Raw genomic sequence first — 20,710 nt, 5'->3', positions numbered from 1 at the left:
TGTCATTGTTTTTAACAGTTGAGTAGTACTCCATTGTGTAAATGTACCACATTGTCTTTATCCATTCTTCAGTTAAGGGACATCTAGGTTGTTTCCAGGTTCTGGCTATTATGAATAAATGTGCTTTGAACACAGTTGAGCAAGTGCCCTTGTGGTATGATTGAGCATCCTTTGGGTATATGCCCAGGAGTGAGTTGTATAGCTGAGTCTTGAGGTAGATTGATTCTCAATTTTCTGAGAAACTGTTATATTGCTTTCCAGAATGGCCATGCAAGTTTTCATTCCCCCTAGCAATGCAGGAGTGTTCCCCTTGCTCCACATTCTTTTCAGCATGGGTTGTCACTTGTGCTTTTGACCTTAGCCATTCTGACAAGTATAAGATGTAATCTCAGAGTGGTTTTGATTTGCATTCCCCTGATGGCTAAGGATGCTGAACATTTCTTTAAGTGTATTTTGGCCATTGGAGAATTCTCTGTTTAAATCAGTATCTCATTTTTAAAATTGGATTATTTGGTTTGTTAATATCTAATTTCTTGAATAATTTATATATTTTGAAATATATAAATCTCTGTCAGATGTGGGGTTGGTGAAGATCTTTTCTCATTCTATAGGCTGCTTTTTTTTGTTCTTTTCTTTTCTGCCTTACAGAAGCCTTTCAGCTTCAGGAGGTCCCATTTATTTATTGTTGTCTGTGCTGCTGGTGTTCTATTCAGGAAGTTGTAACCTGTACCAGTGTGTTCAAGGCTATTCCCCACTTTCTTTTCCAGTGTAACTGGATTTATGTTGAAGTCCTTCATAGAGCAATAGTAACCGTAACTATGAAAGGGGTCCTCTTTTTCTTCCACATGTGGAAGTAGGTGTCTTGTGGTCTTAGATATATTTTGCATCTCTGTTTCTTTTTTGTTTGTTTGGTTTGTTTTGTTTATTTCAAGATAAGGTTTCTGTGTAACAGTCCTAGCTGACCTGGAACTAACTCTTGTGGACTAGGCTGGCCTCAGACTCACAGAGATCTGCCTGCCTCTGCCTCCTGAGTGCTAGGATTAAAGGTGTGCACCACCACTGCCTGGCAAATCTCATCTGTTTCTTAATGTTTTTCAGACCTGGCCATTGCTACTGCCACATCCCCAAGCTGAGGGATTCTTTCTTTAGCCATCACTTACACATTCCCCATAGATGCTATTCATATCTCTTGCTTAGTTTTGATCTTAGGGTTTCTTTTTATTTTTTTTCTTAGATTTTCCAGCTATTTGCTCTGTCAAGAATTCTGATGATTCCAACAAAGCTGCCCTTTGAACTCAGTTGCTTGTTAGTCTCTTCAGACTGTGTTTTGATTGACTGATTAATTAACTAATTGACTTTATGCTTATGCATGTGTTTCCGTAAGGGTATGAACACACAGTGCAGTTGTCAGTGGAGGCCAGAAGAGGGTGTGATGCCTGGGGTGGGAGTTACCGGGGGGTTGTTTGGTGCCAGTGTGGTTGTCCTGAGGAGTAGTGGACTCTACCTGCTGACCCATCTCTGCAGGCTCCAGAGTGTGTTCTGAAAGGTGACTGATGAGCTCTGTTAGAGGGACTGTAGCGATGTGGCTGTAGGCTGTAGTGGGAGGGGGTGCGTTTGGAATTCCATGACTGAGTTTTTTGATCACACACGCACACACACACACACACACACACACACACACACATACACACACACACACACACACACAGGACATTTCAAAAATATTTACTGAGGGAAGAAATCCTTCATTTCAAAAGCAAAATTTAAAGTTTACTTATTTTTAAAAAAAAACTATCAGAAAATAACAATACATCAGAGAGAGGTGTCAGAAATACATTCTGATAGAGAATGTCCCCCAGACTCTGAATTTTATGACAGAGATGGTTGTATCTGCCACCAGTTAGTGGGTATGATGAACTAAGTGACAGCTAAGCAAAGTTCTAAGGCACAGAGAGAAGTGATTGGCTTACAAGCAGAAGGAAAGGTCTCTGGATGGAAAGGCCTACCGGTGGGACCCAGAGGGGCCCTTCCTTAGACTCTGGCTTGAGGATCTATAGAGGCAAGTGCATCTGGGGAGAAGAAGGACCATTGCATATGACGACAGGCTCTTTCTTTGAACATTATTCTCTTAGCACCCATGTAGTTCTGAAAACCGAACCACATAAGGACTTAAAAAGAAAAAAGAAAAAAAGAAGACATTAACACTCTAGGTTTTTTTTTGCAGCTTGTTTTAGAATGAAAAAAAATCTATTGCTATTCAACATTTCATATTTAGGCTTCCACATTGCACCAGATTAATTTACCTAAAATGCAAACCCAGCCAAGCCGGTTCCCATTTAGACATCGAGGGACTGCGGAACATGGTCAAATGTAAGTTTCTAAGCTAAGAGGCCCATGCTGTCCGTAGCAGGCCCTTGCATAACACAGAGACTTCTTTTTAGCCAGTAGTACTTCATTCAGTCTCTCACATGAGAAAGCACCAGTTTGCTGCAGTTTTCTGGATGGAGCTCGCTAATTCCCTTGCAACATTTTCTGTGTTGTGGCGCTGACCAGTCCTATTTCGTACTGAAGTCAACACCCCTTCACATCCAACCTATTTTTGGTGGCAAGGGGGTCCTTCTTTAACTGTGGCCGAATCTGATTTCTGTCTGTTCTCTGAGTCAGACTGGAATCGCTTTAAAGCCATTTAAAATGGTAATTTTTGCTTTGAATGTACATGAAGTTGACAGTTTTTAGAGGATATTATTCTCTTTATTAGCATTTCTTTCAACTCTGAAATATGCTGTGTGTGTGGAAGAGGAGATTTGAGATTCCATGCAACAGTCGCCACGGTTGGTGGTTACGTGACAACAGTTCTATGGAACAGCCACCAGGGTTGGTGGTTCACAAGATAGAAGCACTTCGGGGTGCTTTGACCCCTGGGGGATCTGAAGTATCTCAATTTTATTCGTGTCATTTTTCAATGTAAAATCCTGTAAATAGCCTTCGGTTTTGGTGGATTTGCTGCTCACACAAATGTAGCCACATTATAAACACTTTATTATACAGCTGAGTTCTTTCTGTTAAGTGCTTTGTTCCTACAGTGGCTGTACTCAGCCACAGTCTGTTTCTCCTTGCTCCATGGCAGTCCCCTGTCACCATGCCATAATTTATCTGTGGGTAACCCTGCCGATAGCCGTAGGGCTGTTTCCTTATGAACAGGGCTGTAAAGAGTTGACTGTGTCTTTGTAGGATGGTACGTGCATAGGCGAATTTTTGGCTTGGTGCTTTTTCTGAAGTGGAATTTTCTGGTTGTAGACAAGCTTGTGCTTCATCTTTTAGGTTTTGTCAACAATGCCCCAAAGTCATTCAACTCATTTTCCCTGCAGTTAGGCAGCCTGTGAGGGTCCCAGCATCCATGTCTTTTGAGTCCTTTCCTGCTAACCCCGTTTCTCACTTGAGTCATTCTGGGGGCCATGAATGTGTTTTAACCACATACCTTCTGGATTAGAGGACTTGAGAAACCATGCATGTATCTGTTGAAGACTTTAAAATGCCTGCCACTTAAGCTCCTTGCCTGTGTTCCATGCTGGGCTGATGTCATGCTGTTGGTGCTGTTGTTTTCCTTCCTTTTGTGTGCTGGGATTAAAGGTGTGCTCCACCACCACCCGGCTAAAACAAACTTTTGATTTATCCCCATACACTTTTCTAATGGAGTGGTTAACGGGTTTTCTACTTTTACAAACCTCATAAGACCCCCTTCGTGCATTGTTCGTCCTTGTTGATTTTTGGAAATAAGCAAATACGCTAGTTTTGCATTTCAGGTACATTTTATTCTTCTGCAGTTTCATGCTTCTATCTGGGATCATTTTCATTCTGCTTGAAGGATATTCTGAGGAGCTTTCTAAGGTATGTAGCAAACTTATTCTCTCAAGTTTTGTCTTTATATGAAGATATTTCTTTGTTCCTCACTTTTTGAAGAAAATCTTCAAAGTGTGCTGATTTTTTTTTTGTGCTCAAGTGTCTTCTCATTTAGAGCCTCTTTTCTGTTGTGTCTCGAGTTTCACTGGTTTTATTTAGAGCTAGCTATAAGCTTTCTTGCTTCTTCTTTGAAAATGAAATATATTTTTCCTATGGTTCTTAGTGAGATTTTTTTCTCTTGTTTTGTACATATTGATATGTCATATTTCATACACATTTACAAGAGTATCAGCTTAATTATGCTTTATGGGTTCTTACTTTTCAATTATTCTGACATTTATTTCGCAGCTAATATTTTTTTCTTCTTTTTAATCTCCTTTTTTTTTCCCCTTCAGTTTCATGGGTGGTTTTCATGCACGATTCCTTCCCAACATAGGGCATTTGTGCTTGCTGTTCTGTGGTCTCTACTTTTCTTTGTGGTTCTTCTTGTCTTTCATTTTCTAGCTCAGTATTTCTCCCAAGGCTTTCAACCTATTGCTTCCATATTCATAAGTAAAAATAATTTTTATTAGGTCTTTGAGAATTTCATAACCTGAGTTCTGGCTATAGTTATTCTTCCCCAGATCCTCCTACCTTTCCTTTCCACCCAGCTTCTTGTCACCCATCAAGTCCAAGTTGTGCTGCCCACACTTTCTTGGATATGTGCCTTTCTACCAGAGTATAGGGAAATGGACTCTCCCTCTCCCAACAGCTCCTGGGGTAGGGGCGGGGCTTTGTGCTCAGCTCTTCCTTTGATGCAGGGATTTGGTCTGGTTTGAGTTTGCACAGAGCTTGCGCACATTGTCACAACCACTGTGAATTCACATGTGCAGCTGCCCTGCTATGTCCTGAAGATGCTGTTTTCCTTGTGCTCATCCATCGCTTCTGGTTCTTAGAATGTTTCTGCTCCCTCTTCCCTATGATTCTTGAGCCTGTGTGACTTAAGTCTGAGTATTCTGAAGTCTTCTATTCTCTGCACCTTGGCCAGTTGTGGCTCTTTATGTTAATCTCCACTTACTGCAAAATAGAAGCTTCTCTGATGAGGGCTGAGAGATGAATTATGGGTATAATAAAATTCATAAGGAGTTGGATTAATGCTACATTTGTTTAGCAGAATGATAGTAGTAGGGTTTTCCATGGGGCTTGTCCCAGGTTTTTGGTCCAACAGTGGCACCAAGTGTAAGTTTCATCTTGTGGAGCCAGACTTAAATCCAATCGGAAAGTGCTGAATTCATTTCCTTTATAAAGATACACAGATTTTTTTTTTCCCTCAGAGAATTGGAAAACCATCCCCCTATTTTCAGGATTTCATGTCAGCTAAGAAAGTCGCTATGCCTGTTCATAGCTCATACTTAGTTTTAAAATAAAAATATTGTTCATGATTTACTTTCTTTGGGACAGGGTCTCTCTGTGTAGTCCTGGCTATCCTAGAACTCACTCTTTAGACCAGGCTGGTCTCGAACTCACAGAGCTCTGCTTGCCTCTGCCTCCCAAGTGCTGCACCACTACCACCTAGCTTATGTTTTTACCTTTTAGACTTGCGTTTATTTACAGTCATAATATGTCTCCTTTAGTAGACTTAGGGAATTAGTTCATGGATGCTAAAAGTTTCTCACTTGTACACATCTGTGTTACCAACTAGTAGATCATCAGTAGTACAGTCAATGGATTATGTCTAACTTACAGCAAAGTACCTGTGGACTGTCTTTACTGGGAACTGGGGAATAGGAGGTCTGTTTTTCCTGTTTTCATGGATGTGTTGGCATCAGTCTTGGGGACCCAGATAACCTCAAAGCTTCTGCCATAGGAAGAAAAGTGGAAAAAAAATCAAGGCTAAACTTGAGTTGAAAACCAGCAGAAGTGCTACTTACTAGTTCTCTAGAACTAGCCTTATATTTTAAAATAGATAACATGTAGTGGGTTTTTTTTGTGACCATTGGTGTGGGAAGTCCTCCTGTATATGTGTTGCTTTTACTGGTTAATGAATAAAGAAGCTCTTTTGGCCTGTGATAGGGTAGAATAGAGCTAGGTGGGGAAGACTGAACTGAATGCTGGGAGGAAGAAGGCGGAGTCAGCGAGATGCCACAGAGCCGCCGGAGGGGAAAGATAAGAGCTGACAGTTGGAACCTTGCCAGTAGGCCATGAGCCTCATGGTAAAATATAAAATAATAGAAATGGGTTAATTTAAGAGATAAGAGTGAGCTAGAAATATGCATAAACTAATAGGACAAGCAGTGATTTAATAAATACAGTTACTGTGTGGTTATTTGGGGACTGAGCAGCCAGAACGAACAAGCAGCCTCCCTACAACAGACCATCAGAGTTAAGAAGATTGCATTGCATGTCCAGTGGATAAACACTTCAGTCTTGCCTGAAAAACAGTGCTGGTCTGGGAAATTTCCATTCAGAAAACATTTGGGAGTGAGGGTTAGAACCTAGGATGACAGTAAAAATATCATGCACGAGATCGGTGAAATGGCCACGTACATTATCTGCACAAATAGAGCCCTCGATAAAACTGAATAAAGAAATCAAATGACTGACGGAAAGCGCACACTTCTCAAGCTTGAGATTTATACTTAAAATCTGATCAGGGACACAATTTTACAGCCTTTAAGGGGTTCGCGGATTCTTATTTCCCATTTAAATTAAGATTTGTTTATTTTTAATTATGTGCATGTGTGTGTGTGTGTGTGTGTGTGTGGACATGCAAATGTGAACGGAGGTGCCCTTGGGAACTCAGAGCATCAGATTCTTTGGAGCTGGAGTTCCAGGCAGTTGTCAGCTGCCGGACACAGGTCTTGGGAAGTAAACCTGGGTGTTAGCCAGTGAGCCAGCTCTCTAGCCCAAGACCTTTCTAAAGAGAAGCTAGTATTTTCGACGAGTTAGCAAGATTTTCTAGTCTCCACGTTGCTGTTATGGTTAATAAAATTTTATACTTTGCCCTTTAAAACAAACAACAACAACAACAAAACTACTTAACTCCACAAATTCTTTACCTGATCAGCCCAACTATTCCTTCTACAGAGCCACCATCCTCCACTGAGACATGCTAACGTATTTGTTGCCAAGGGATAACAAGGCTAGAGTTTCCCACTTTCAATTGCTTCTTTCCTATTTAATCACATCTTCAAGTCTTTTGTTTTTCAGGTTGGCAGTAATCTGCTCTGTACTCAGCATGTTTGGAAATTGTACTTTTTTTTTTTTTGCAAACTTAACATGTTACATTGGTAGTAATAGTGTCAGGCCCAAGTCAAGCTTTCTATTACTACTAATAATTTTCATTAATCTTGCAGACATATCATTGATTGTCCACTCTTCCTCCCCTGCTTTGTCCTATTTTGGATGGCAACCCCATCTTCAAGTCCCCCAGAGTGGCTGAAGCGCTCCATCACTGAACAACATCCTCAGTCCTAAGTTCTCCACAGGCCCATGAGATGATCTGGGAGCCAGATCTCTCTATTCCTGTCGTCCCCGCAGTAGGGCCTCACGGCTGTTCCTTAGGCTGTCATCTCCCCCATTCTGGCTCAAGTCTCAGTACAAGGCTGCCTGTGCTCACAGGGAGAACGTTCTCACCTCCCCGTTTGCTCTCCGTCTCCATCCTCTCACCTTCATTTCCTAAGTACGAGGTTTCACTCCTCTTCGGGAAAGCTAATGTTCTTACTGATCTTGTACCGTTCTGTTACTTTGGTCTCTCGTTTGATGGGTTTTGTACCTCTCAACCCCGCACTGTTACCAGTCTCTTCTCTGCTTTCTTGCTTATTTCTGGTGTTCTAGTCAGGCTCATCCACAGGCTTTGTTTTCCTTACAAAAATGGGTGGGTGCAGCAAACCGTAGGTCCCCCTCATAACAAAGAGACATCCTGTTAGGTGGTATAGGATCTGTGATCAGACAGATGTAATATAATGCATAATTCCACAGTGTCTTATCGTGTTCATGATATCACAACAATCATGATCAGTTTCAGTGTGAAATTAAAATTCCGTCAAGTAAGATATTCTGACTTTTGATAATGGCATATTGTACAATCTTTTCTACTGGGAAAAAAATCGTAAAAGCTAGAAATTTATTTTTTTATTAAAAATGTTTTGAAGGCAGAAGAAAGCAAGTAACAGCAGTCTCACCTGAAGGTTTGATAGAGGAAAATGTTATGTGGTTTCTATCATTCTGCATTGATATTAGCCGTTTTCCTTAGGACAGCTTTTGAGAAAAGAGAAGTTAACCAGAAACCAGAATCCATCCTTAGTTGACGAGAGGGGCATAGAGTTTGGAGCTTAAACTTAAACGTGCTGAGACAAGGAACAGCAAGTCAACTGGAAAATCCACACAAAAACCCCTGAAGTCGATGGTTGACCCTAGCTATGCAGAGGAAACTCGGAAAGACAGCAGGAGAAGCAGCCCGGAGTCTCAGTCACTGGGGTGAGAGTCCAGCATGTGCACTGAAGTTATAGACAGTTGTGAGTCACCATATGGGTGCAGGGACTCAACCCTGGATCCTCTGGAAGAGCAGCCAGTGCTTTTCACTGTCTCTCCAGCCCCTAGACGTTATTTTTTTTATTCTACTGATGTTTTTGCAATAGTAATTGAGAGGAATCACTATCACTTTAGGAAAACTTTAGGTAACCTTTAATATGGCTGTGTTCCATGACCCATAAAAACACTGGAAGACGGTCCTTGAACTGTGGCGCAGCAAGATGAATCCCGGCTTTAAATAAAGTTGATAAACTGGAGTGTGGGAGAAGAAGGCAGTGCAAGGTCTCTGAGTGTTTCAAGCTGATGTCTTAGATACCAGTGCCTGACTCTACTAAATCACACCAAGGCAACGGCCGAAGAGTTGGTGTGGTCCCGAAGGGAGCAGTTTCCCTCCCTGCGCTCAGCTTTAAGCGTTGTTTAAAGAGGACACAGTCACACTCTGCTCACTCATTTCCCACTTCACTCAGTCGCTCCTGTGCGGCAAAAATGCACAGCCAGGTGTGGCTGCTAATGAGCCAGGATATATGCAAACGTTCGGCATAAATTGGCTTTACGAAAGTGGTGGGGATTCTGAACAATGGACGTGGGCAACAGGCTGCCACATCAGAATCTTACTTTTGAAAATGTTAATGAGTTTGCCATTAAAAAATACGGGGAGTGCAAGTCCCTGACTCCATATGGTGTTCAAAGATACCCAGGTGTCTGCGTGACATCACCCCATTCATTTCGCTCGCTCCACAGCTAAGCCAGCTGGTACGGTTCAGTTCCAGAAGCTCTGTAATTAATTATTCAGGACTGCGTTCCGCAGAGCGCTGTTTGTGGGACTGGAGGGTGAGCCGCTCTCGCAGACATTCTGCTAAGTCTGAAAAAGTTTCTGCCTAGCGACGGATGCTCTTACAGGAGCTGCTCCGTAGCACCCACACCCGCACCCGTCAACTCAAGGATGTTAAGGAGTGGGAAATATTCAAAAGCCCTTCAGACTTCATGTACTTGGGAAAGCGGCCCTTTTCTTTTGACATGGCATGGAGATTTACAGCTTTTGCTGGAAACCGTGGACTTCGATGCGAATTGTGGCATTGTTGCCAGAAAGAAGAATCGGGAGTTGAGTGAATCTTCAAGTCTTTTGAGGTATTTAGTCCTGATAACTTCTGCATGTCTAATGAGATGTGTTGTCCATAGAGACCAGACTGTTGGCAGCGCCACGCCACACAGCTGAACTTGTGGCATAAGACAGAGCTTCTGCGTGCTCAGCATGATTTGCTGGTGACGTCATAGTCAGCTTTTGCTGCTAATCCTTTTGCTCTTCCGGAGTTGTGTTGAGGGCAGGACTCATCATCTATCCCGTGATTCCTTACTGAGGACATGAAACCCGCTGCCCAAGCGTTCCAAACCAGGGACGGGGAAAAAAGGCGGTTCCAGGACCTTGCACCTTGTCGCAGTCTTTACTGCTCACTTCGTTTTTGGCTCTCTGAACTGCTGTTGGCTTCAAACTTCACAGATGCACCCGAGGGAATAAATATCTGGAGTCAGGTGGTAGATGTTTCAGACTCCCATATGTTCTTAAACCACACGTTTAATAAACATTTGTGGAACATTTTTAATGTGCAAGCTTCCCAGCATCTAGAAAACAAACAGAAAGTGGAAACAAAAGAGAAGTAGTCAGAAAAATCTCCAGGCTGCTGAGAATTTGAGTCACAGAAACGGACGCCATCAGCAGTGAGGGGTCCCCATGGAGAAGGGCAGGGCAAGCGTGCTCACGAGTGGGAAGAGGGCTTTTGGAGGGGGTGGAGGAGGGAGTTTTAGAGTAGGAAACTTTGGAGGCAGTTGCCGAAAGTGGCTTCTTGCCTCTCGCTGAGATAAGAATCAGGAAAACAACAACAGCCACAAATAGGAAGGCATTAAAAATAACGCGCAGTGTGGCTTGCGGTCAGTTGCGAGGCATGGAGTGTTGACACCCCTGACTAGACACAGGCTTTCCTGCCGTTAAGGACAAGGTTGACCTCAGCTTCAGGGGGCTTATTTAGAGGATGCTTAAGACATCATCAATATTTAAATTCATACCTCATGACAATATTTAATATGCACAGCAGCATTTTGAATAGTGTAAACTACTGTTTATTAGAATCCCCTTTTAATTCCGGATATGGGATCATTTCTGAGCCCAAGCTGAAACTTAAAAAGTATGGCTTTGAACTTGGTTGCACCCTGCTTTTAAACTACAAAATATCCACACCCATATTTTCCTTGTGTAAGACATGCCTTATATTGATGAGACTTTAGATCCAAATCTGAATGGTAGTCACCGTAACCATGCCAGACCTCACCCGAGAAGTGCCTGGAAAGGAGGCTGTGCAGTTGTTTGGGAACACAAGAGTGTGAGGTCGGATGCCCTTCCTCTTTCAGAGAGACCGGGGTATACCTGGAGCAAAAATAAGACCAACTTACATTTAAAAAAAAAGAAACCCCAGAATGACCTCAGTGACAAACACAGAGTATGAGCCACATGTCTCATTTCCAGGGAGCAGCAATTTATCAAAGCTGGGAAATAAATGATTCCTAAAACGAGCTGGCAAGACTGGATAGAGATGGAGCGTCTAGGCTTACTTGGCAAGGAAAACTGAAGGGAAGATATAGAAAGAAGTGTGTTATGAGGCTCAAGAGATTATGTATAGCCAGACTCGTCACAGGGACAAGCACCATTTAAATGTTCACTAAGAGTCACCAAGATGGCTTAGCGGGTAAAGGCACTCATTCCCAAACCTAATTACCTCAGTTTAAAGGAGAGAACCAATTCTCACACGCTGTCCTCAGACACGGTGCACGAACAACGCCACACACAAATAAATAAGCAAATGTGATTAAAATATAGTTTAGAAGTGTATTAGCACTGGAAAAAGAACCATGGTCCGTACTGTGGCAGCCTCTGAATTTTATGTCACACACAATAAAGACTAATAGAAGCCTTGGGTCAGCGAGATGGGGTATTCAAGGTAGAACGCGAGATGGACTGTAGGAAAGCTTGTATGTAGGAGTCTCCATAGTGAGGGAAGGCCTAAAGGCCCACCTAGGACACTGTCTAGAGAAAAGGGACATCAATGAGGAAGACACCAGAGAGAACTAGCAGCGTCTCCCTGGGTCGTCTCTCTCCCACGCTGTCTGAAGTTCAGACTTGTTTAGTCCTCTTACTCGGGATTTGCACCTGGTAGCATATTTATGACGGTTTTTTACTTATGCCTCTTCTGCAAGAGCAGACGACTGACTTCTAATAGCAGTGCAGGAGAGGTTTTTTTTTATATATATATAAGGAATGCCACTGATCTACAGGCTCCACAACTCTTTTGGGGATTGACTCTCAATTTAGATCATGAGGTCCATTTGTTTTGTGGAAGTTGATGCTGAGCAAGAGAAGAGATTCATGTGAAGAAATGGCCAGTATTCTGAGAGCTGAACAGTAAGCTTCAAAAGACATACTATTAACACACACAAATAACACGCGCCTACTGTTAATATCTTTCTGTTTTCTTTATTTTGAAAAGACAACTTGGAAGCCTATGTGGGGAAGAGGTGAATCATGTGAGAAGTGTTAATGAAGACAAAACGAAGTTCATAAAGGAAGAAGGGGGGTGAGAAGAGAGAAACCTGTTTGAAATGGAGAGGCTTGAGCAAAACACGTGCGGCTCTGGCAGAAGACAAATTAATTAGATTAACCTAAACACAAGGCGCATGTCACCCATCCCACACCTAGAGTCTACCATGCACTCCCTGCTGGCTTGAAATTGCTTGAACTTAGTGAATCACTCTTCGGAAAGCTAAAGCACACCCACTGACAGACCACTCAGTGTAACGCTCAATGAACTTGGCCTCTGACTTCTCATAGGGGACATATCCGGTTATTAGTCCCAAATAGACACACAGGGGAAACTCTTTTATCTGATTCTAGCTTGGACATTCTTCTCAGAGCACAGGAGAGGGATTGTTTGCAGGAGCGTGGGTGACTCAAAGACAGGTGCATCACTGAAAAGCCCATCCCAGCATGAGGGATCACCTTCAAAACTGCATCCCCAGAGCTGCCTGGACCCCTGAAGATGCTCTCCTCCTCCTGGGGCTATTTAGTGCTCTGCTTCCTCAACTTGCGAAGGAAATAATGAATCTAGCCACTTTCTGAAATTTTAAGTTTTATTTAATTCCTCAGTTTTATGAATTTCAGTTTGGATGAAGTGGCTCCGGAGGAGGTTGGAATGAGAATTTCAGAGATGCCGCGTGACCTGATGCTTTCATTTTGGTGATGAGAAAACAAATAACTGGAAACTGCAGTTAGCTTAGGTCAGTTTGTCATGCCGGCCAGCATACCGTGGATGCAGTGGGTCTGGCTCCAAGCCTGTGTCGCTGTCTAACAACCTTTCTTCCTTTCTTGTCTTTACACAAGAACACATCCACGCCTTTCTTGGCTTTAGTAGCCCGTGGCAAGCCAAAAATACGACCTGAAAAATAACCAGAAACAAGCAGTAACTAAGTATGACATCGCAAGCCATTCTGAGCAATATGATAAAGTTATATCACCCCACCTGAGTCCATCTGAGACGCAGCATCCTTCCGTTGATCAAATTCCCACTGTTCATTCTATCCACCCATTAGTCACTCTCCATTTAGTTATATGGTTAGCTGTCACAGTATTATAATTATGGGGTTGAATTAACCCTATGTAATGGTATGTATGTAATGGTATGTATGGTAGCTCAGTACCATGTATCCTGTGTAAGTCACCGCTTCACTTCCTGCCAAGACTTAGGCACTCATGGTCTCATAGAAAGTTGAGTGTTATGTGATGGGAAAGAGAGGCACAGACAGGTAGAAAGGACATGTCCTGGCTTCATTGTATGGCTGTAACAGAACACTCTGCTCTGATCAAAAGCCACTTAGGGGAGGATACTTTCAGATCGTAGTCTCTCACTGAGTGATGTCAGGGCAGGAACTCAAGCGGGGACCTGAAGCAGGGTACATGGAGGAACACTGCCTTCTGGCTCACTCTGACCTCTCTCAAAGGCTAATGTTTAGTTATCTTTCTTCTATGATCCAGGATCACCTGCCCAAGGATGGGACCACCTGCATCAATTAATAATACAATCCTCCAAAGACATGCCCGCAAGACAGTCTGATCCAGGCAATTCCTCAGTGAAGGCTTTCCTCTCAGATAACTTGAGGCTACACTGAATTAACGGTCTAAATAGGACAGGACACCTGATCCATATTATGTGTATTTTAGCATATTATAATTGTTCTATTTTTGCTGTTAATTTATTATTGTGCATGAATCACAAATTAAATTTTATCAAGGTATATATACATAGGAAAAAGGATGTTATACTTCCAGGTCCTGGAAAATATTCTCCTAGGATAAGGGGTGGTTACTATATTCTTCTGATGTCAATGATGTTTAGGTGAACTCTCTAACAGTTAAGACCAGAGCTATTATTTCTTCCTTTCCTTTCCTTTCCTTTCCTTTCCTTTCCTTTCCTTTCCTTTCCTTTCCTTTCCTTTCCTTTCCTTTCCTTTCCTTCCCTTCCCTTCCCTTCCCTTCCCTTGCCTTCCCCTCTCCTTCCCTTGCCTTCCCCTCTCCTTCCCTTCCCCTCTCCTTCCCTTTCCTTCCTTCCTTCCTCCCTCCCTCCCTCCCTCCCTCCCTCCCTCCCTTCCTTCCATTCTTCCTTCCTTCCTCTGTTTCTTTCTTTCCTTTTCAATAAAACTTTTCAGATTATGGAGGTCAGGGCAAGGGATTCTCTGGAACAGGGGAACTTGCTTGTTATCATGCTTAGCTAAAGCTAAAGAGACTTTGCAAGTTTGCTTGAGTTAAAGGATCTTGTGTTAAGAGGATGTCCTGGATTATCTGAGTCTGGTCCTTCACATGTACAAGAGGGAAAGGCAGAAGTAGTATCAGAATCACACAGGAAGATGGAAGTGGGCCATGAAGAAGGAATGAAGGCAGCCTCTGAGAGATAAAGAGAGATAATCACAGACTGTCCTCCAAGCCTGCAGAAAGAATGTAACTTTATGCTATGCAGGTTTTGATTCTAAGCCAGGAAGACTCCTTTTTTTTTTTTTTTTCGAGACAGGGTTTCTCTGCAGCTTTTTTAGAGCCTGTCCTGGATCTAGCTCTTGTAGACCAGGCTACAAGAGGCCACCTGCCTCTGCCTCCCGAGTGCTGGGATTAAAGGCGTGTGCCACCACCGCCCGGCAGGAAGACTCCTTTTGAACTTTGGAGTTACAGAGCTCTAAGACAGAAATTCTGGGTTGTTGTGGGCACATTCCAGAGTGAGGAACTGATGAGAAGTTTGTTCTACTCTTGTCACTTACCCAGTATCATTTTGAGGGTACTACTATTTAGGTCTGATATTTAGTAGCTCTTAAGGTAGGCATTTGAAGATCCGTGTTATGAGTAGATGCAAAAATACTCAATAAAATATTTGTAAATTGAATCCAGGAACACATAAAAAGATCATTCACCATAATTAGGTTGGCTTCATCCTTGAGATGCAGGGATGGTTCAACATATGAAAATCAGTCAATATAATTTGCCATATAAACAAACTGAAAAAGAAAAACCTACACGATCATCTCGTTAGATGCTGAAAAAGCCTTTGAAAAAAATCCAGCACTTCTTCAGTATAAAAGTATTGGAGACTAGGGATTCAAGTTCCATGCCTAAACGTAATAAAGACAATTTACAGCAAGCCTATAGCCAACATCAAGTTAAATGGCAAAAAAAACCTCACAGCAATTCCACTAAAATCAAGAACAAGACAAGACTTTCCACTCTCTCCATATCTTTTCAATATAATACTTGAACTTCTAGCTGAAGCAATAGGACAACTGAAAGAGATCATTGGGTAAAAAATTGGAAAGGAAGGAGGCAAAGTATGGTTATTTGCAGATGATATGCTAATATACATAAGTGACTGCAAAAATTCTACCAAGGAACTCCTACAGCTGATAAACATCTTTAGTGAAGTGGCTAGTTAAAAGATTAACTAAAAAAAAATCAGTATCCCTCCTATATACAAATGACAAACAGTCTGAAAAAGAAATCAGGGTAAAAAAAAAATCTTCACAATAGCCACAAATAATAAAATATATCTTGGGGTAACTTTTGCCAAGTAATTGAAAGGCTTATACGACAAAAACTTAAAGTCTTTGAAGAAAGAAATTGGAGAAAACATCAGAAGATGGAAAGATCTCTCTTGCTCATGGGTTGGTAGAATTAGTAAAAATGACCATCTTACCAAAAGCAATCTACAGACTCAATACAATCCCCATTAAAATTCCAACAAAGTTTTTTTTTACAGACCTTGAAACATCAATATTCAACTTTATATGGAAAAACAAAAGACCCAAGATAGCTAAAACAATCCTGTTCAATAAAAGAACTTCTGGAGGTCGCCCTCCCTGATTTCTACCTGTACTATAGAGCAATAGGAATAAAAATCACATGGTATTGACATAAAAACAGGCAGGTGGATCAATGGAATGAAACCAAAGATGCAGACGTAAATCCATACACCTATGGACACTTGATTTTGGACAAAGAAGTCAAAATTATACAATGGAAAAAAGAAAGCATCTTCAACAAATGATGCTGGTATAATTGGATGTCAGCATGTGGAAGAATGCAAATAGATTCGTATCTATTACCTTGCACAAAACTCAAGTCTAAGCCTGGAGGTGGTGGTGCACTCCTTTAATCCCAGCACCTGGGAGACAGAGATAGGTGGATCTCTGTGAGTTCGAGGCCAGCCTGGAACTACAAGTGCTAGTTCCAGGACAGGCTCCAAAATTACAGAGAAACCCTGTTTCGAAAAACAAACAAACAAACAAACAAACAACAACAACAACAAAAACCTCAAGTTTAAGTGGATCAAAGACCTCGATATAAACCCAGATACATTGAACCTGATAGAAGAGAAAGTGAGAAATATCCTTGAATGCAATTGGCACAGGAGACAACCTCATGAACAAAACACCAATAACACAGGCACTAATATCAACAATAAATGGGGCCACATGAAACTGAAAAGGTTCTGTGAGGCAGAGAAAACAATCAAAAGGACAAAACAACAGCCAACAGAATGGGGAAAGATCTTCACCAACCCCACATCTGGCAGAGGACTGATTTCCAAAATATATAAGGAACTCAAAAAACTAGACATAAGAAAACCCAATAATCCAGTGAAAAAAATGGGGTGCAGATCTAAACAGAAAATTCTTAATAGAGGCAATCTTAAATGACTGAGAAACATTTAAAGAAATCTTCAATATCCTTAGCCATCAGGGAAATGCAAATGAAAAAAAAACTCTAAGATACCATCTTACACCTGTCAGAATGGCAAGATCAAAAACACTAGCTCATGCTAGTGGGGATATGGAGCAAAGGGAACACTCCTCCATTGCTGGGAGTGCAAAATTGTACAGCCACTTTGGAGATCAGTGTGGCAATTCCTAAGAAAACTGGGAATCAATCTACCTCAAGACCCAGCTATGCTACTATTGGGTACATAACCACCATCCTACCAGAAGGACACTTGTATTATGTTCATAGTGGCTGTAAAACTGGAAACAATGTAGATGTCCCTCAACTAGAGAATGGATAAAGAAAATGTGGTGTATTTACACAATGGAAAATTACTCAGCTGTTAGAAAAAAAGTGACATTGAGAAATCTGCAAGCAGATAAATGGAACTACTAAAAATAATTTTGAGTGAGGTAACCCACACCCAGAAAGACAAACATCATATGTACTCCCTTCTAAGTGGCTATTAGCTGTTAAGTAAAGAATAATCACAGTACAATCCATGGGCCCAGAGAGGTTAAGTAACAAGGATGGCTCAAGAGGGGATGTATAGATCCCCTTGGATAGAGAAATAGAATAGATTTTGTGGATGGATTGGAGGTGGGTAGGGATGGGAATGGGAAGGATTAGGTTGGGGAGGGAGTGATGGAGGAGGAGAGTACAGAGAGAGATGGCAGGAATTAGGGAGGCATTTCAGGGGCAATGTGGAAACCTAGTACAGTGGAAACTCCCTGGAATCTACAAGGGTGACTTTAACAAAGACTCTTAGTAGTGGAGGATATGGAGTTTGAACCAGCCATATTCTGTAATCAGGAAAGGTTTCCAGTTCAGGGACTGGGACATCTACCCAGTCACAAAATCTTCAACCTACAATTAATCCTGCCTGCAAGATGTGCTGAAATAAGGGTGCCGTAGAACTTGCCCAAGTGGCCAACCAATAACTGGTCCAACTTGAGGCCCATGCCACAAGAGAGAACCCATGCTTGACACTGTGTGGTTGTCCAGGAACCAGGAGTTTGGATAGCCCAGAGACCTAGAAGAGAACCAAGCAAGACTGGCCAAACAAGTCAATGAAATGATTTCTAATGATATTCTGCTATAGTCATAGGTCAGAGCCTAACCCAATCACCAGAGAGGCTTCACTCAGCTACTGATGGGAGCAGATCTAGAGACCCACAGTGAAATATTGGGCAGAGCTTGGGGAATGCAGTGGAGGCAGGGGGAGGATTGTAGGAGCCAGAATGCATGAGGACATCATGAGGATACAACTCACAGAACCAACTAGCAGAGCTCATAGGAACTCACAGAGACTGAGGTGACAATCCCGGAGCCTGTATGGCTCTTAGTTAGGTCCTCTGCATGCATGTCATAGTTGTGCAGCTTAGTCGTCTTGTGAAATTCCTAACAGTGAGATGGGGTGCCTCTAACTCTTTTGCCTACTCATAAGGCTACATTCCTCCTAATAGGTTGCCTTGTTCAGCCTTGCTATGAGGGTTTGTGCCTAGTCTTACTGCAACTTGTTATACCATGTTTGGTTAGCTTCCCTGGGAAGTCTGCTTTTTTTTCTGAATGAAAATGGATGAGCACTGGATCTGGGGGAGAGAAGAGGTGATGGAGTACTTGGGGGAGTGGAGGGAGGAGAAACTGTGGTCAGGATGCAATGTATGAAAGAAGAATACAAAATGTTCTGTGCATGGATTCTAATTCTAAAGTTAGCAACATGTACCCTACAGCAAATTACTTACCCTCTTTCCATCTCAACTTGTCACCAAAACCCAGAGCTATACAAATTATAGTTGTCAATTTTTGTGATAATTAGTAATAATAAAGTCTTTTCAGAAAAAAGTATTTCAGTAGTAGACTGGCCATAGTCATTTGAACACATCTATTGCTATTAAATTAACTGTACCATAAATGCATATATTTCAGCAAGTTAACAAAATGATACCAATCAATTTTTAAAAAATAAATATTTGTAAATATTTACTAAATTAGCCTTTGATCTAACCATTACTTTTCTTCTACACGTTTATAATTTTGAATATAACGTTATACTACCTTTACATCACTAGGGTGGGAGGGATGGTTGGGGAAGGAGAGTTGATACCTGGTTATGAAATTGGATGAGGGTCTGTCACATGACTCTCAGTAACTTCAGAAGGTATGTGTGGGCAGAGAATTTCTGTATCACTGGTTCTCTGTTCCTCAATAATTGGTGCCATCCATTTTCACTGATTGGTTTCTGTACAGAGGTTAAGGTACAACTTAGCAGTCCATGGTTGTTACAAATACCTGAGACAATTTGCTAATAAGGAGGATGGGTTATGTTGCAACTTAGCAGTCCATCACTTTTACAAATACCTGAGACAACTCGCTAATAAGGAGGATAGCTGGTTTGGCTATGGCTTCAGAAGCTGATTGTGATCTTGTTTACCTGCTGTTGCTCAGGTACCCTGTGTCAGGTGGGAGGGCAGGTGGTTAAGTGCAGATACGTTGCTTGGAAGTAAAGAGAGAGGACAGCAGGGCCTTCAGGTTCTCTTCCAGGGCAAAGCCCCAATGATATCATTTCTTTCCCTTAGACCCCACTTCCTGAATCCCGAAAACAGCCAGCTTTCTGCACATGGGCTTTGGGGGAGCTCTTGCAACCTAAACAAAGCAAAAGCTTGGCATCTACAGACACGTGCCTTACAGCACACATCAAATGGATGTGTTGACAGAACCTGAATGTCTGAATTCTGTGTCAGACTTTTAGGTGTATAAAGTTACACTATTTATATAATTTATGAAAGAAAATGGGGAATGTTCAGAAAATGGGGAAATAGAGGTGATCTTTGCACTGTCTGTACAACCCAAGGACACACCAAATCTCCCCTGGACACCCAAGATGTCATATGTAGTCAGTCTGTATTACTCATGTTTATGGAAGAGATCACATATATTTTACAAAGTTTCAATGTAACCACATTATAAGTTTATTGTACATATGGCATTTAGTTAATTATCACCAGAAACTGTTTTCCAAACCGTGCTGTGCTGAAGTATGACTAAATTAAACTCCCTGTTATAAGACTCCCAACCCTGGTTACTGAATTACGTTGTGTTGGAGGAGGGGGGCCACTTGTTCATCCCCGCTGCCCAGAACCGAAATAATCACACAGAAACTGTATTAATTTAATCACTGCTTGCCCATTAGCTCTAGCTTCTTATTGGCTAACTCTTACATCTTAATTTAACCCATTTCTATTAATTTTTGTGTATCACCATGAGGCTGTGGCTTAAAGGGAAAAGTTCTGGCATCTGTCTCTGGTGGGGCTACCTGGCTTCCCTCTGACTCCGCCATTCTTTCTCTCAGCATTCAGTTCCATCTTCCCTGCCTACATAAGTTCTGCCCTGCTATAGGTCCAAAGCAGTTTCTTTATTCATTAATGGTAATCACAGCATACAGAGGGGACTCCCACATCACCCATACACTAGGAATATTTATTATTTTCTCTTCAGGATCCATGTTCTTACGGAATCTAGAATTTCCATTTCTTTGAAACTCTTCCTGTCTGTGTTGAAATGGGATTTAGAACTCATTTTGAGCTCCATATACTTATATGTATCTGTCCTGTAGAAATGGTCATGCCTTAACAATGTGTTAGGTATTTTCTCTCGGTCACCCACACCTGCCTCAGCTGTAAGCCCTTCGGTGTGTGGTACAGCACACTGCTCACTAATGTAGTCTGATTGTCCCCTTCAGAACACAATGATGCATTGGCAGTGCTTGCTATAAAAAGAAAAGAAGTAGATGCCAGGATACAAAGACAGACAGGAGGTTAAAAAGTTCGGAGGCTCTGGGCCAGTGACCTTTAGTGAGTATCACATTCATTTTCTCCAGAAAGCTGAGCTAGAAGAAGAGAGGCCCCTTCTGTACAGGCTTCATGCCTTCCATCTTCAGACACAGACCGTGAATGACTG

Source organism: Arvicola amphibius, chromosome 11, assembly GCF_903992535.2.
Source record: "Arvicola amphibius chromosome 11, mArvAmp1.2, whole genome shotgun sequence".
Lineage (NCBI taxonomy): Eukaryota > Metazoa > Chordata > Mammalia > Rodentia > Cricetidae > Arvicola > Arvicola amphibius.
The sequence above is the reverse complement of the archived record's forward strand: the minus strand, read 5'-3'. Positions refer to the sequence as shown.